This window comes from Pan paniscus, chromosome 8 (assembly GCF_029289425.2).
Source record: "Pan paniscus chromosome 8, NHGRI_mPanPan1-v2.0_pri, whole genome shotgun sequence".
NCBI lineage: Eukaryota > Metazoa > Chordata > Mammalia > Primates > Hominidae > Pan > Pan paniscus.
The window spans coordinates 28,734,310-28,750,744 of record NC_073257.2 but is presented as its reverse complement, the minus strand read 5'-3'; the positions used below and the strand labels follow the sequence as shown (position 1 = coordinate 28,750,744).

The 16,435-nt window shown below is 38.3% G+C and overlaps 1 non-coding gene across 1 annotated transcript; it reads right to left on the bottom strand.

The window, feature by feature from the left end:
- Positions 1-15,558: 15,558 nt before the first annotated feature.
- On the bottom strand, positions 15,559-15,666 carry LOC112441102 (small nucleolar RNA U13). The gene has a single exon (XR_003029078.2). It is a non-coding gene; the product is annotated as a small nucleolar RNA U13 (small nucleolar RNA).
- Between the last annotated feature and the right edge of the window lie 769 nt (positions 15,667-16,435).

Here is a 16,435-nt window from a genome sequence, read left to right as displayed (position 1 = left end):
CTTTGGGAGCATTTCTCCAAAGGAAATACTCTTCAGTACACTAAACTTCTTCAGCTGCTAACTTGCTGATTGACTCCTGGGTACCCTCAATTAATCAGCACCACCTGTTTAACAAAAGCAAATCACTCCCTATTGTCTGTTAGATCAACTCTGAAATCTCTCTCTGGCAGGAATTTAATCTCTCCGCCAGCTGGTCTTGACTCACCTGCTCACATTCCTGTCCAAAGCCTGGATTCCAGCGAGGGTTCCTCCTCATTGGTCCCCGCTCTGCCATGGGTCTCCCTGAAAAAAAAAAAATCACCCCTACAGGAAAATGTAACTTCTCCTCTCTTTTCAGGGTCTACCTCAAGTCTCCACATCTACTGTACTGTGCAGCTACCACCTACCATGTCTTAACTCTCTAAATCCTTCATATTCATTATGTTTTAGACTTGCTCCTCTATGTCATGTTGTATTCACTGTTTTCTTGTCAATTTCTGAGCCAATACATGTGTAGGACCCCCTGGAAGGTTAATAATTTGGTATCTTTCTAATTCATGTTAGTTACATGTTAATCCAGAAGAGATTCACGGGGTATGAGGAAGCACATAGGGCAGGGACCACAGAGCACAGTCACTACCCTACTGTTTCCAAGACCTTCCTACTTCACTCCCTAAAACACAAGCCCTACAGTATGGCGTATCTCTAAGGGTCTCACCACCCTCTTCCTCACCCTCAAGAAGCTACTTGAAAACATTCATTCCAGACACACATAGTGCATACCCTCAGAAATGATTTGTTTATAGGATCTTCTCGGTCTTGTTATTTTTCTACTGATATTTGGCATGCCCTCCAGACTGAGACACAGCAGTTGCCTGGCTAGCCTACTCTGTGGCCAGCTCTGTATATATTAAAGTAGTGCTTGGCTTCTCAGCTACCATGTTTAGATACTTTATTTTAGTCTTCTGTATGTGCAATGGGATCTGTCATAATTCAGCATACACTAAAACTGTTTTTCTTCTTTTTTTCTTCACCTTTTGAGTTCGGGGTTACATGTGCATGATGTGCAGGTTTGTTACATAGGTAAACATGTGCCATGGTGGTTTGCTGCATAGATTATCCCATCACCTAGGTATTAAGTCCAGCATCCGTTAGCTATTCTTCCTAATGCTCTTCCCCCCTCCACACTGCAGCAGGCCCCAGTGTGTGTTGTTCCCTGCCATATGTCCATGTGTTCTCATGGTTCAACTCCCACTTATCAGTGAGAATATGTGGTGTTTGTTTTTCTATCCCTACATTAGTTTGCTGAGGATAATGGCTTCTAGCTCCATCCATGTCTCTGCAAAGGACATGATCTCATTCCTTTTTATGGCTGCATAGTATTCCATGATGTATATGTACCATATTTTCTTTATCCAGTCTATCATTGATGGGTATTTAGGTTGATTCCATGTCTTTGCTATTGTGAATAGTGCCGCAGTGAACATGCATGGGCATGTATCTTCATAATAGAATGATTTATATTGCTTAGGGTATTATATACCCAGTAATGGGATTCCTGGGTCAAATGATATTTCTACCTCCAGGTCTTTGAGGAATTGTCACACTGTCTTCCATAATGGTTGAACTAATTTGCACTCCCACCAACAGTGTAAAAGTGTTCCTGTTTCTCTACAACCTCACCTGCATCTGTTAGTTTTGACTTTTTAATAATAGGAATTCTGACTGGCATGAGATGGTATTTCACTGTGGTTTGATTTGCATTTCTCTAATGATCAGAGATGTTGAGCTTTTGTTTCATATGTAAAACTCTGGATAAATACTTGAAAAATTGACCATAATCATGGACAATCATCATTTTACTGCTGTCTACCATCTCTGGTTTAAGGGCATTAAGGAGGTTTTACATCAGCATTTTGAATTTGTTTATGTTTTTAGGCTGCAAAAGTACAATTCTTTAAGGTATATGTATTACTTCAATAGAAGAATGCCTTACATACCATATAGTTACTTTAGCAATTCCAAACAACCTAAAGAATTTAATTTCTAGCCATATGACTGACAAATTAACCTGACGACACCGACACTAAAGCACTAGAAAAGCTAAATACAAGTTAGCAAACATTCTTCTGGGGCAAAGTACTTAAAAATACATAAGAGAAAAAGGATATTATCCAAAAATGTCAGGTATATTTGACAAAGAACCAAACATAAAATTGGAATATTTATTAGAAAATAAATTTATTTGTTATAGCAGAAAACCCCTAAATATTCAAACTCTAAGACTATTATATTCACTTCTTTGACATAAGGTTTGTGTCTGCAATTATGTCTCAGCCATTGTGATCCAGAACATCAAGCTATTTTGTGTATATTATATTCAGGATTGGATTTCAGCCAGGACACAGCATAGTACATGAGACATGGCAGATACCCAATAACAGTTCGCTACATTGTTTGAAATGAACAAACCACCTTAGACTAAGTATTCTGATTTAATTATCAGAATTAAGCATCAATTTGATTTGAGAGCACCTATTGTGTATTAATTAAACAAAAACAGCAGAATATATATATACACACACACACATCACACACACACAATTTATCTGATGAAGTTGCACACTAGGTATACCAGTTGTTCATTGCTACAAAGCAAATTGCTACAAACATTGTGGCTTTAAGCAATATTAATTTGTTATATCACAGCCAGGTAGGTAAGTAAGAACTCTAGGATGACCTGACTCATTCATGGCTGGATTCTTTTCATAGGGTCTCCCAGTACTGAAACTACGGTATCAGCCGGTTGGTCTATTATTTGGAGTATATGGAAGAATCCACGTCTAAACTCATCCAGATTGTTGGCAGAAGTGGAGGTCCCCGTTTCCTTGCTGGCTGTCAGCTGGAAGCCACTCTCAGCTCCTAGAGGCCACCTGCATTCCTTGGCCTCTAGGAGCTGGGAGTGGTCCCATCCATCTCTGAAACCAGCAAAGATGCATCAAATCCCTTTCCAAGCTTTGGATCCCTGATTCGTTTCACCAGTCCATTAAAACTTGGCTTTTAAAGGGGTTCATGTAATTAGATTTTCTCCCTTTTTGCCATATAATATAATAGAGTTTATAATCATGGGAGTGGTATCTCATCATATGCATATTTTCCACTGCACTCAAATGGAATAGAATTCCACAAAGGTAGGGGCTATTGGGGTCTTCTATAGAATTCTGCCTACTGCATGCCAAGTGTGTTACTTAGTTGGTAGTTATGCCATATATTAAAAGAAGATAGAACATGGCCAGGTGCAGTGGCTCACACCTGTAATCCCAGCACTTTTGGAGGCTGAGGCGGGCGGATCACCTGAGATCAGGAGTTCGAGACCAGCCTGACCAACATGGAGAAACCACGTCTCTACCAAAAATACATACATTAGCCGGGCGTGGTGGCACATGCCTGTAGTCCCAGCTACTTGGGAGGTTGAGGCAGAAGAATTGCTTGAACCTGGGAGGCAGAAGTTGTGGTGAGCCGGGATCATACCATTGCACTCCAGCCTGGGCAACAAGAGTGAAACTTCGTCTCAAAAAAAAAAAAAAAAAAAAAAGAGAAGAAGATAGAACATATACTTATTAATTTAACAAACATCTATAGCACTCCATGTACCAGATGCTATTACTACAAAGATTAATAAACCATAGTCCCTGCCCCCAAGGAGATTGACTTATAAATTGACTTATTGTCTTTACTGTGGTGAGTGCAAGAATGGAGAACTCTTGAAGATATAAGAGATGGGTCTGAAACTTGACATGGGACCCAGATGGGCACTAGCACGAGATACTAAAATCTAAGCAGCATATCAGATGGTAGAGGGCCTTGCACATCATGCTAAGGGATTTGGTTGTATTCTGTAGTTGATACAGAGCCCTTGGTAGTTATCAAGCAAGGGAATGGCATAAGATTCCTGCAAACAGCAGCCATCCAGACATTGACAATGTCACTAGCAATAAATAGTATAATACCAGCTTCAACATATGCAGACTGACTCACTATTATCCTTACTGTTTGGGGAGAAGCAAATTCTAATGACCTAGTGGCCAAAAATATTAGTGCAATTTTCAAAGGAACTTAATTTGTTAACTCAACCATCATCTCGGCACTGAGAAAATCTGACTCAACCCGGCATCTCTTCCATCGATATTCTGTGACAAATTTCTAATTCACCATAATCTACTATGTCATCCTTCCAAACTTTCATGACTTTCCCACCCACCCTCTGCCAGGCTTTTCAACTACCCACAAAAAAAAAAAAAAAAAAACGATTTTTTTATAGACTAGAATTGAAGTTTTGCACACATTTGTTTTTTAAAAAGCTGCACATTTTTTACCTGCTGTTGCTTCCTGAGAAAAGGTTACAGGAATCTCAAGTAAATTTTAATGAGTTGGCTTCTTGGGTCTCAGAACTGATTTATGTAGGGAAGCATTTGAGATTTTGTAGTAAGTGCATAGTTGACATGAATTATCACGTAGGTGTACACCATTCCACATACATAGTCCTCTTAGTTTAAAGAGTGTCCAAGTTACAGAAACAGAATAATTTTTAAATGTCACTGTTGGATCTCTGCTAACTACAAAGAACTAAGTATTTAGAAAATCAAATTTCTGCCTCCTAGAAGTGACTCATCATTAACTTCTTGTCAGAGGAATATATTGTTTAAAAAAATAATAAATGCGGAGGAGGAACGACTATTTCCTGATTAAGAGGAGAAGAAAAAAAATCAAGTAACTCCCTTTGCATGACTGTCCCTACTCGTGAGTCCATCCTGTTCTCCCTCCTGTTAGCAGACATGTGTATGACTCATGAGATTCTATTTGAAGTTTCAGCTCCGCTACTTTCCTCCTAGAGTAGCATTTTCTGGCAAAATCTATGAGGTAATGAAATGGAGAAGCCTGAGCTTTCAAGATTCCTGACTACCAAGAAGACAGATCAACATTTTTAAACAGGAAGTCTCAAAAATCAAAATAGTAATATTTAAAGGAACATAATGTCATCTCCCCTAAATATTTTAAAAATCCATACCACGATAAGGTAATGGGAAGTTTTAGGGCTTCTATAAATTAACTTCTGAAATATCTAAATTCCTCAAAAAGAATTTTTATTCAATTAAAAAAAAATGCTTCTTAACACCTACCATGTTCAGGCAGGATACTCTGCATGGGAAATACAATGTCGAATGAAGCGCCTTGTCAAATTCTATTTTAACCATAGGGTGTGGGGAGTTTATATCCTGGGAAACCTTCAAATATCAACCCCCCACCCATGCATTGCAACCATGGAAGCTTTACTGATCTTCCCAGCTGAGGTAGAAGGTAGGTGGGGCTTGACTCTGGAACAGATTGAAGACTGGCCAAAACCTGGAAGAGGCACAAAAAACACCTTTCCATAAGACACACCTACCAGCGCCATGACAGTTTACCATCACCATGGCAACACCCAAAAGTTACTGCCTATTTTCTAGCTATTTCCTGAACAACACACCTTTTCATTAGCATGAAGTGGGTATTAACATGACTGCCAAACTGCCCCTAAGCTGCTACTCTCTGCACGCTGCCTATGGGGCAGCCCTGCTCCACAGGGGCAGTCACGGAACTGGAACACCACTGATGCCTCAATAAAGCTGTTTTCTTCTACCACCGGCTCACTCTTGAATTCCTTCCTGAGCAAGGCCAAAAACTTGAGCTAAGCCCCATTTTGGGGGCTCACCTGTCCTGCAACACAACCGGATGTTATAACTTCTTCCTGTAAGGAATCAACCGTATTTAGAGCCTTTAGCCCATTCTTCTTCATATTCAAGTTATTTATTCAATTGTCCTTTTAATCACCATTATCAAAACAACACAGTTCACCATATTCTAACTCCTCCAACACATCCCTTTATGAACTACAAATCCTCCGAGACAAAGACTTTCCATTTCTTCTGTAGCCCTCAAAGCAGAAACGTTAAGAAAATATTAGACAAATTGAAATATTTCAGTTAATTACCTTTCATTTTCTATAACTCTGACTCAATGAAGAGTCCAGTTGTATGATGTGAGGTCATAGTCACAGCACCTATTCCTGTGGCCTTGTAGAGTTACAGAAGAATCTATTATTTTGCCATTCTCAGGGTTAGCAAAATTTCCTAAAAACCTAAATTCCATTGAATAGTACTAAGAATATGTTATTCTCTGATATAATAGTAGACAATAAATTTTCTATAATTTAAGGGATGTCTTGTACAATTTCAAGAATAATTCCCAGTCGGTTGGCATCTACAAAGCAGGGCAGGCAAAATTCTATAGGAAAAGAGCCTTGTGAAATTTCACAGGTGGAAAAGTCAACCTCTCCTTATCTTACAAAAACACAGTAATTAGATCATTTTTCTCAATATATATAAGGATACTTAAGTCTTCATTTCAATATCACTTAAGATATGGATATTTTGGATAATTAACAAATAGATGCTGTCTGTACCTTTGGAAAATTAAATAATAGGCTTTGAAAATAATATTCAATTCATTTAGTCTATTAACAGGGTCCAAATGCATGAACGTTCGGGGCAGACTAGAACACCTGTCTTTTGACTAGAGTTCTGCTGATTGGTAGATAGGTGCCATGGTTGGTACCAACAGCTGTGGGAGACAGGTTATGAGTGATTTTTTGCTGGTAAGTATGTAGCCTTACATTTTGCATGAGGTATAGACATATTGAAAATAACAATATAATTGCCACACTGAACCATACTCTACTATTCTAACACTCACCCCCTGAAATCAGCATCCTTGCTGCATTGACAAACTTTGTAACAATGTTCTGTTTTAACTTTATTCCCCTAATATTATTAATCATTATTCATATTTTGGAAGAAAAATCTACCACAGCACTATCAGCCTAATCCTCTATTCATCAATGTCTGGTAGGAGAAGTTTCCCAAGAAGTGCTCCTTCTTGGAGAGGAGAGTGGAATGTTTCATAAGATTCTGGCAAGAGAGCATCACCAAAGTCAGCTAGCACAAATTATTCTTGCATCTTAGCAGTCATTACTTGGGCAGCTTGGTTTCATCAAGAGAAGTGAAGAGAAATAGTCGTTGGATAAATTCAAGCGAAGGCAAGGTGGGGAAGGACAGCTGCCAGGGACAATGACATGCAAATACCACAGTGGGTAATTCTCTTTTTTTTTTTCAACTTTTAGTTTAGATTCAGGGGGTACATGTGCAAATTTGTTACATGGGCATATTGTGTGATGCTGAGGTTTGAGGTATGAATTATCCCATCACCCAGGAAGTAAGCATAGTACCTAATACCTAATAGATAGGTTTTCTTTCTTTCCTTTTTTTTTTTTTTTTTTTTTTTTGAGACAGAGTCTCACTCTGTTGCCCAGGCTTGGGTGCAGTGATGCGGTCTCAGCTCACTACAACCTCCGCCTCCTGAGTTCAAGCAATTCTCCTGCCTTAGCCTCCAGAGTAGCTAGGAATACAGGCACCCGCCACCATGCCCAACTAATCTTTGTATTTTTAGTGGAGAAGGGATTTCACTATGTTGGCCAGGTTGGTCTCGAACTCCTGACCTCAGGTGATCCGCCCACCTCGGCCTCCCGAAGTACTGGGAATACAGGCGTGAGCCACTGCCCCCAGCCAGGTAGTTATTCAAACCTTGCTTCTCCCTCTCCCCACTCTTAGAGTCCCCAGTGTCTATTATTCCCATTTTTAGGTTCATATGTACTCAATGTCTGGCTCCCACTTGTAAGTGAAAATATGTGTTACTAGGTTTTCCACTCCTGCATTAATTCACTTAGGATAATGCTGCATCCATGATGCTGCAAAGGACATGATTTTATTGTTTTTCTGGCTGCATGGTATTCCATGGTGTATATGTTCCCACAGTGGGAAATTCTCAAGTCTCAAGTCCTGCAGGGTTTCTCACAAGATTAAGTTGATTGAAAGTAAAGGCTAAAACAAAATAAGAAAGTTGGCTCTTAGCAATAAGTAAGAACAAAACTCCACTGTAAGTAGATACCTTCTAGCTCAGGACATTACATCACTATAGTACTGTACATACTATAGTACATATATACTATATATGTATATGTACTCTATGTGTACCGTATATGTATATGTATATGTATTATATATAGTACACATACATAGGGTACTATACACATATACACATATAGCACTATATAGTACTATAGCATACATATATACATATGCCATATATAATATAGAATATACACATATATGTATACTATCTATATACACTATATGTAGTATACATACATATACATATAGTATATATGTATCGTATATACTATCTCTGTAGTATACACATATATGTATATATAATATACATGTACTATAGTATGTACAGTACTACAGTATATACATATATACTATAAATAGTATACACATATACTATATACATATATACTATAAGTAGTATACACATATACTATATATACTAACTATATATGCAAATACAGTATCTACATATAGTATATCAGTGTATACTATTATAGTGTGCATATATACATAGTGTACATATGTAGTGCAAAGTATAGAATAGATCATTATATAATAACTTAATGAATTTTGTTAAATATTTATTCAACTCCTGCTGAGCAAAGGATATTAATTTTTGTCAACATGTTGCAAAATGATGCAGTTACTTCTTGGTAGGAGGCAATTTGGTATAATGGCTACACTAGGTCTTTTTGTGATTTGAAAAAATATTAGCCTTGGTTACATGATTTTATAGATTTCTCTGTTTTGATTGTTCTTAAAACTACAAAATTAATTTTACTTTGTGTATTTAGTTGTTCATTTAAAAAAGGTATTAGTACTATATGTAAAGTGTTTTGCTAGGGCATTATAGAAAATGAAGTATTTCACTTGGAGGCTTTAATATGCTTGGGATGAAAGTGCTAAGATAAAAATATGTTAGCAATATCAATGAGAATCTTTGGCACAAGATAAGTAACTATATGTTTATTTTCCATATCATGCATCTTTACTTCTTTATTTACAACGAATAAAAAATGAGAAAATATAATACCTTTAAAAATCATCCATAATTTCACCTTCTGGTAATAAATGATATTAAGACTTTATATCTTTCAGCCTTTTTTCCATACATGTAAGTGAATATGTGATAAGGAAAAAAAAACAGCATCGTCAGTTCTGTGCTGGCTGGGAATCCCATGGCTGACAGCAGAGTGCCTTGGTTGTTTACTGTCCAGAATGAGGTTGTAGGGGATGGGGAGATACAAGAGGAAGCAAGGTTGGCTTGAATAAGCTACAGAGAAAAGAACATAGCATAACAAAATAGATCTGGAATGTGGAAGGAAAAGAGAAAAGACCAGTCCAGTAAAGACTGTGGTGTGACACTTTAGGTGATCTGGAAAGACCCAATAACGCTTTGAGTAGAGGTGACAGAGAGAGAGGCAGACAGAGAATGAGAGAACAGAAGAAAGTTTAAGAAATGTATGCCATTTACATTTAAATTGCTTTTCAAATTTTGGGAAGATGTCATACTTCTAATTATTGAATGAAGACCCATAGGTGATTCAACTGAAATGAATATATTTCCATATTTTCATGACACCTGTTGGATTTGTGCCCAGCTCTATGCATTCCCTTTTTTTCCAGTAACAGCATCAAATCCCCAAACCTATTCCTGGCAGCAGCACTTGAAATGACATAATCTATTTCCTTGGCCATATTTCATACACTAAGGATAGACATCATATATGTGTATATTCTTGGTCCAAGTCTCTCTAGGAATTTGAAGCTGGAATTTACAGAATGCCAAGCAGTGTCTAGATATAGCTGGACTGTAATACATAAAGTTGGGAGTTCTGGGATAGACATAACCCACCACATGGATCATGGAATTAAACAGAGAGAGAGATGAAAGATGAAGAATACTGACAACTTTTTAATACGTGGGTGAGACTTTTCTTGGGACATTTCTCATAAGAAGTAGCCTTGGGATCCTTGAGATCTCTTTGTTTTGTTAAAATAAATTCCTTTTTTTCTTTGTTTTGACTATTCAGGTTAGCATCTTTTTTTTTTTTTTGCAACCACACACACACACACACACACACACACACACACAAACACACACACAGATGTTTGGTAACCTGTCTTTTCTCATTCAGTAATATCGCAAGAACCTTTTTCATATTAATAAATATAGATTTACCTCTTCTACATCAATTACTGCATAATTTTCCATTGAAAAATGCCCCATAACTTATTTAACTAATCCCTATTTTGTGCATGTTTTGCTTTAATTAACAATCTTTACACATACATCTGCATACTTAATTGATAATTTCCTTAGGACAAATTTATAGTAGCATACGTACTGGATCAAAGAGTGAATATTTCTTTTAAGACTTTTGAGACGTGTTGACAAATTATCTTAAAAATATGTAACAATTCATCAAAAATAGCTGTAAGTATTTACTAGTTCAATAGGAGGTGAGACACACATCCTGTTTTAAGGTACATCCCTTTGATCACTAGAGCAGTACGATATTTATTCACATGTAGGTCATTTTCTTTCTTTGTTAATTATACTTTTACATTCTATTCTTAATTCTTTTTTTTCTTTTTTTTTTTTTAGATGGAGTCTCACCCTGTCACCCAGGCTGGAGTGCAGTGGTGCAATCTCGGGTCACTGCAACCTCCACCTTCCGAGTTTAAGAGATTCTCCTGACTCAGCCTCCCAAGTAGCTGGAATTACAGGTACACGCCACCACACCCAGCTAATTTTTTGTATCTTTCGTACAGACTGGGTTTCACCATGTTGGCCAGGCTGGTCTCAAACTCCTGACCTTATAATCAGCCTGCCTCGGCCTCCCAATCTTAACTCATTTTTATAAAGGTATATGGTTTTGTGTCCTTGATTTGTAAGAGATCTTTTAAATATATTAAAAGTAAGGAGTTCTGAGATAGACCGGGATCATGGAATTAGAGAGGAGATGAAAGATGAAGAATACTGACAACTTTTTAATATTTTAAATATATTAAAAGATATTTTAAATATAAATCTTAGTCCTTTTTTAGCATATGTGCTACACATATATTTCCCTAGTTTGTTATTTAACTTTCATTTTTCTGTCTGGTGGATTTATGACCATTTTGTTTTAAATTTTTCTTAATTTATCATATGGCAATCTTAACCTTCTACATTTCTGCCTCTAAGAATACACTTAGAAATTCCTCTTGCATTCCGAGATTACATAACCAGTCAATTGGTTCTCTTAGTTTTTCCAGGAAGGGAATCATATGATCATCTCTGTTCTATTATTTAAAACTGTTTTTCCTTTCTTCTTCCTTCGTCCTTTTTCTTTGTCTCATTACATTGACTAGAATTTCCAAAACAATAGTAAAAAAGAAAAAAGCAACATAGATCGTAGGCATCCTATGTCTTATTCCAAATTTCAGTGGAAAAAACATGTAGTGTTTTTCTGTTAAGTCGATGTTCGGCAATTGGATTCTGAAGCACACTGTTTATGCTACCAAAGTAACTTGCTGTTCACAGCTTCCTGGGAGGTTCTGTGCAGATTGGAAGCTGACTTTGCTCAAATGCCGCTTCAGCATCTCTAGAGCTAATTTTTTCTCCTTTGACCTATTGATGAGATAAATTATATTAATAGATTTTCTGATATTGCACCATCCTTAAAATCCTAGAAAAAATTTAATTTATTATGATGGCATTATATGTTTTAATTCCTCTTTGAAAACCTTAAGATTTATATTCTTAAGTATAACTGTTTATCATTTTTATTTTTCTATATCTTTTTCAAGTATAGTATGAATACACTAGCTATAGAAAAAGAATTCAAAATGTAATTTCCTATTACTGTCTAATAACAGTTAACTGTGCAGAGGAGGTCTGTTCTATTATTCACCCTTTCTCTGGTGATAGTAACTACCCCTCTCTCTATTCTTAACCGTGTGGTTTTGTGGGGGTTTTTAAAACTTTTTTTATTATGGAAATTTTCAAACATATGGAAAAGTAGGGGAATACAAGTAAACTGAATACAAAAATAGGGGAATACAGTAAACTGAAATACAATGAATCCATCATTTGGTCCCAGCTTCAAAAATGACCATATTCTTCACAATTTTTGTGTGTGTGTGATTTTAAGGAGCAGAGAGTTTAATAGGCAAGAAAGACAAGAGAAGGCAGAAGGAAGAAGCTCCCCTGTACAGAGACACGGCGGCAGAGAGGGCTCCAAAGCCAAAAGAGGAGGTCCCTCCTCAATTTTTTTCATTTATTCCCCCTCATGTTTTAAAAATTTAATGCTTGGCATCGTGTGATTTCACAGTAAATTCTTCATGATATATCTTTAAAGGATGCAGTGAAATGAACCAATGAAGTGCCTTAGTTCTTTAAGCTTAGAAGTTTTTGGTTGGTTTTTTACTTCAAGCAAAACATCTTAACTAAGGAAGATTGCACAGTTGGTGTCTCTAGAACATTTCACAGGCCTTGCTCATAGATTCCTGAGTCTAATATGTTTGAGGGACCACTCCTCTAACGTAATCTTCGCATTTCTTCTATGATTATTAATCAGAGTTCCTCTCATATGCTTTATGTGTTGTTTCAAAATAAACTTTTCTCTTCACTGCTTTTGGTTTATTATTTTCTCCTTTTTTCTCTATTTCTCCTATACCTTTCTCCTATAGCTCTTTGGTATATTTTAATATTCCTTTATTAGGTTTTATTGAACGGTACTTTAGTTAACTTATATCTATGAGTTGTTGCTTAATAATAAACAATGAGGCCATGAATTTCTCATATTTTATGAAGTTAATAGTTTTACTTTGGCCCAGAGAAGTTATACAGGAAAATATTTTACATGTTTCTAAGTAGTTAATTTTTATTATTGATCTTTTGTTATTAATTTCAATATGATGCCTTTGTGATTAAAGAATGTGTTCTGCACACTTCACACATTTACTGAGAAATATATTTGTGGCCGAATACACCATTGATTATGAGAAATGTTCGAAGGCACTGCTTAAAAGAATGTACATCCTCAATATAAAATGCAAAGTTTATAATATTTATACATGTGTCCTAATCTGCTTTGTGTTGCTATAACGGAATATTTGAGACTGGGTAATTTAAAAAGAAAAAAAGATTTATTTGGCTCATGGTTCTGATGGTTGGAAAGTCCAGGATTGGACTTCTGCATCTGGTGAGGGCCTCAGGCTGACTCCACTCATGGCAGAAGGTGATGGGAGCTGGTATGTGCAGAGATCACACGGCAACAGAAGCAGCAAAAGGGAAAGTGGGGAAGTGCCAGGAGCTTTTTAACAACCAGCTCTCTCGGGAGCTAATAAAGTGAGCACTCACTAACTGCAAAGGAAGGCCACTAATCTATTCACGAGGGATCCTCCCTCATGACCCAAACTCCTCCCATCACCCCCACCTCCAACATTCGGGGTAAATTTCAACATGAGGTTTAGAAGGATGAAACATCCAAACCATAGCAACATGTATGTATGTAACTGTAAAATCAACATTTTTTGTTGTTATATTAGTCACAGTGTATTTCCAGAAATACAGAGGACCATATATCCTGAAAAATTCTCCCAAACTACCCAGGAATGAAATACACCTGTAATCCCAGCACTTTGGGAAGCCTAGGTGGGTGGATCACCTGAGGTCGGGAGTTTCAGACCAGCCTGACCAACATGCAGAAACCCCATCTCTACTAAAAATAATAATAATAATAATAATAATTGGCCAGGTGTGGTGGCATATGCCTGTAATCCCAGCTGCTCAGGAGGCTGAGGCAGGAGAATCCCTTGAACCCGGGAGGCAGAGATTGCTGTAAGCCTAGATTGCGCCATTGCAATCCAGGCTGGGCAACAAGAGCGAAACTCCATCAAAAAAAAAAAAAAAGAAAGAAAAAGAAAGAGAGAGAGAGACAGAGAGAGAAAGAAAGAAAGAAAGGTAGATAGATAGATAAAACAAGCCTCTTTAAATGAAGAGCCAAGCATCCAAGAATAAGAAAAATTCTTAGGAAAAAAAATAAGGTGTTTAGAAAGCTGAAACCTGAGTGGTAGTTGAAGCTGAAATTTATGGATCATGTGTTTTGTGAAACTTCTAGGGAGCAGGAAACAAGGCCTTGCACCTACTTAATGGAACTGGGACCGAGGCGCCCACCACCCACGCTTATTAAAGGTTGCAGGGTTTATCACATACGTAAAAGTAAAAGGGCTGGCAATAATAGCCCAAAGAACAACAAAGATGAAATATAAGTACAACATTGTGAGATTTGTATACTCTGTATGAAGTGGTGAAAGTAGATGGTAATTTATTAAAGACATATAGTAAACCGGCCAGGCGTAGTGGCGCATGCCTGTAATCCCAGCACTTTGGGAGGCTGAGGTGGGTGGATCACCTGAGGTCAGGAGTTCGAAACCAGCCTGGCCAACATGACAAAACCCCATCTCTACTAAAAATATAAAATTTAGCTGGGCGTGGTGGCGGGTGCCTGTAATCCCAGTTACTCGGGAGCCTGAGGCAGGACAATCTCTTGAACCTGGGAGGCAGAGGTTGCAGTGAGCCAAAATTGGGCCACTGCACTCCAGCCTGCGCAACAGAGTGAGATTCCATCTAAAAGAAAATAAAATAAAATAGATACATAGCAAACCTAGAACAGCCACTGAAAGATAAAGTCAACAAAGGAGATAAAATGGAATTCTGAAAAATACTCATTTGTTCCAAAAGAAGGCAGGAAAAAGAGGGAGGGAAAAAACAAATATAGGACTAACAGGAAACAAATAGCAAGAGTTAAAGATTTAAAGCACAGCAACTTGATAAATACATTGACTGTAATTTAAGTGAACCCAGTGGACTCAGAGTGAAACAGACCTGGGCCAGGACTTCATCGATTTCCTTTCCCCTGTATACACGTGTCTGGGGCATGGGATGGGGGCTCTGTGGGGGAATGATACCACTTAGGGTCTTTGGATATCAGTTCCATCTTGGATCTGTATCCAACAGCTTGCAAGATAGCTGGGTCTTGTCCTTTCTCCAGTGTACATTTATCCAAATAAATGGCTCTAGGTGTCTTTGTTGAAGGATTAAGACAATCACTATTTCATACACGTGCTGTGGAGTTGCAGAGTTCTTTTCTGTGAAGACTCTAGCTCTCTTCTTCAGTCGATGAGTTCAGAGTGAGAAAGCTCAAGCCTAGGTACTGGACAAGGGCTAATTTTTTTTTTTTTTTTGATACAGGATCTTTCTCTGTCACCCAGGCTGGAGTGCAGTGGTGCCATCATAGCTCACTGCAGCCTTGAACTCCTGGACACAAGCAATCCTCCTGCCTCAGACTCCCGAGTAGCTGGGGCTACAGACATTTACCACCATGCCTAGCTAATTTTTTTTGTTTTTAGTAGAGACAGGGTATCACTGTGTTTCCTAGGGTGGGCTCGAACTCCTGGCCTCAAGCAATCCTCGTGCCTTGGTTTCCCAAAGTGCTGGGTTTACACACATGAGCCACTGTACCTGACCTGTTTGCTTCTTCCATGTGATATGGGTAATGTGCCCATGTTGCAATAAGGTTTGGGAGTGACACATCTCACACATGCATGCATGTGAATACTCAATCATCACACTTACAAACTACCAGAGGATCTCATCATTTTCTATTGGAGCACCCACCTCAGCCTCTGCTCATCCATGCTTTTTTTTTTTTTTTTTTTTGAGATGGAGTCTCACTCTGTCGCCCCTGCTGGAGTGCAGTGGCATGATCTCGGCTCACTGCAACCTCCACTTTCTGGGTTCCAGTGATTCTCCTGCCTCAGCCTCCCAAGTAGCTGGGATTCCAGGTGCATGCCACCATGCCCAGCTCATTTTTTATTTTTAGTACAGATGGGGTTTCACCATGTTGGCCAGGATGGTCTCGATCTCTTGACCTAATGATCCACCCACCTCAGCCTCTCAAAGTGCTGGGATTACAGGCGTGAGCCACTGCACCCGGCCTGTTCATCCACTGTTTATGTCTTTTGACTGCATACAGCAAGCAAGGCCTTTATTGACAGCTTCTTTGGACACTGTGATGCACCACTCAGATGCCCCTTCTATGAAAGGCTTGAGGTCCCAGATGCTGGGATGCTCTCTGAAGACACCTTTGAACTGCCAGCATCCTTACGTATCATCCAGCTGTAGAGACACTGTCAGCTAAGGTCATGCTCCTTCTCAGAATGGCCTACATCCAGTGACTGCTTGGTGCAGGAATATAAAGGGCTAGCATCCCCACTCAACTCAAGACAATACTAAAGGGCCATTTCAGCTCCAGGGCTCCCCTGCAGTCAGCCAAGACTGGTGTTGGGTCTGCCACAGAGCTAGATTTCCCTCTGCCCAATCCTGCTTCCATAACCTGCCTTCCACAGGTATTGACTCC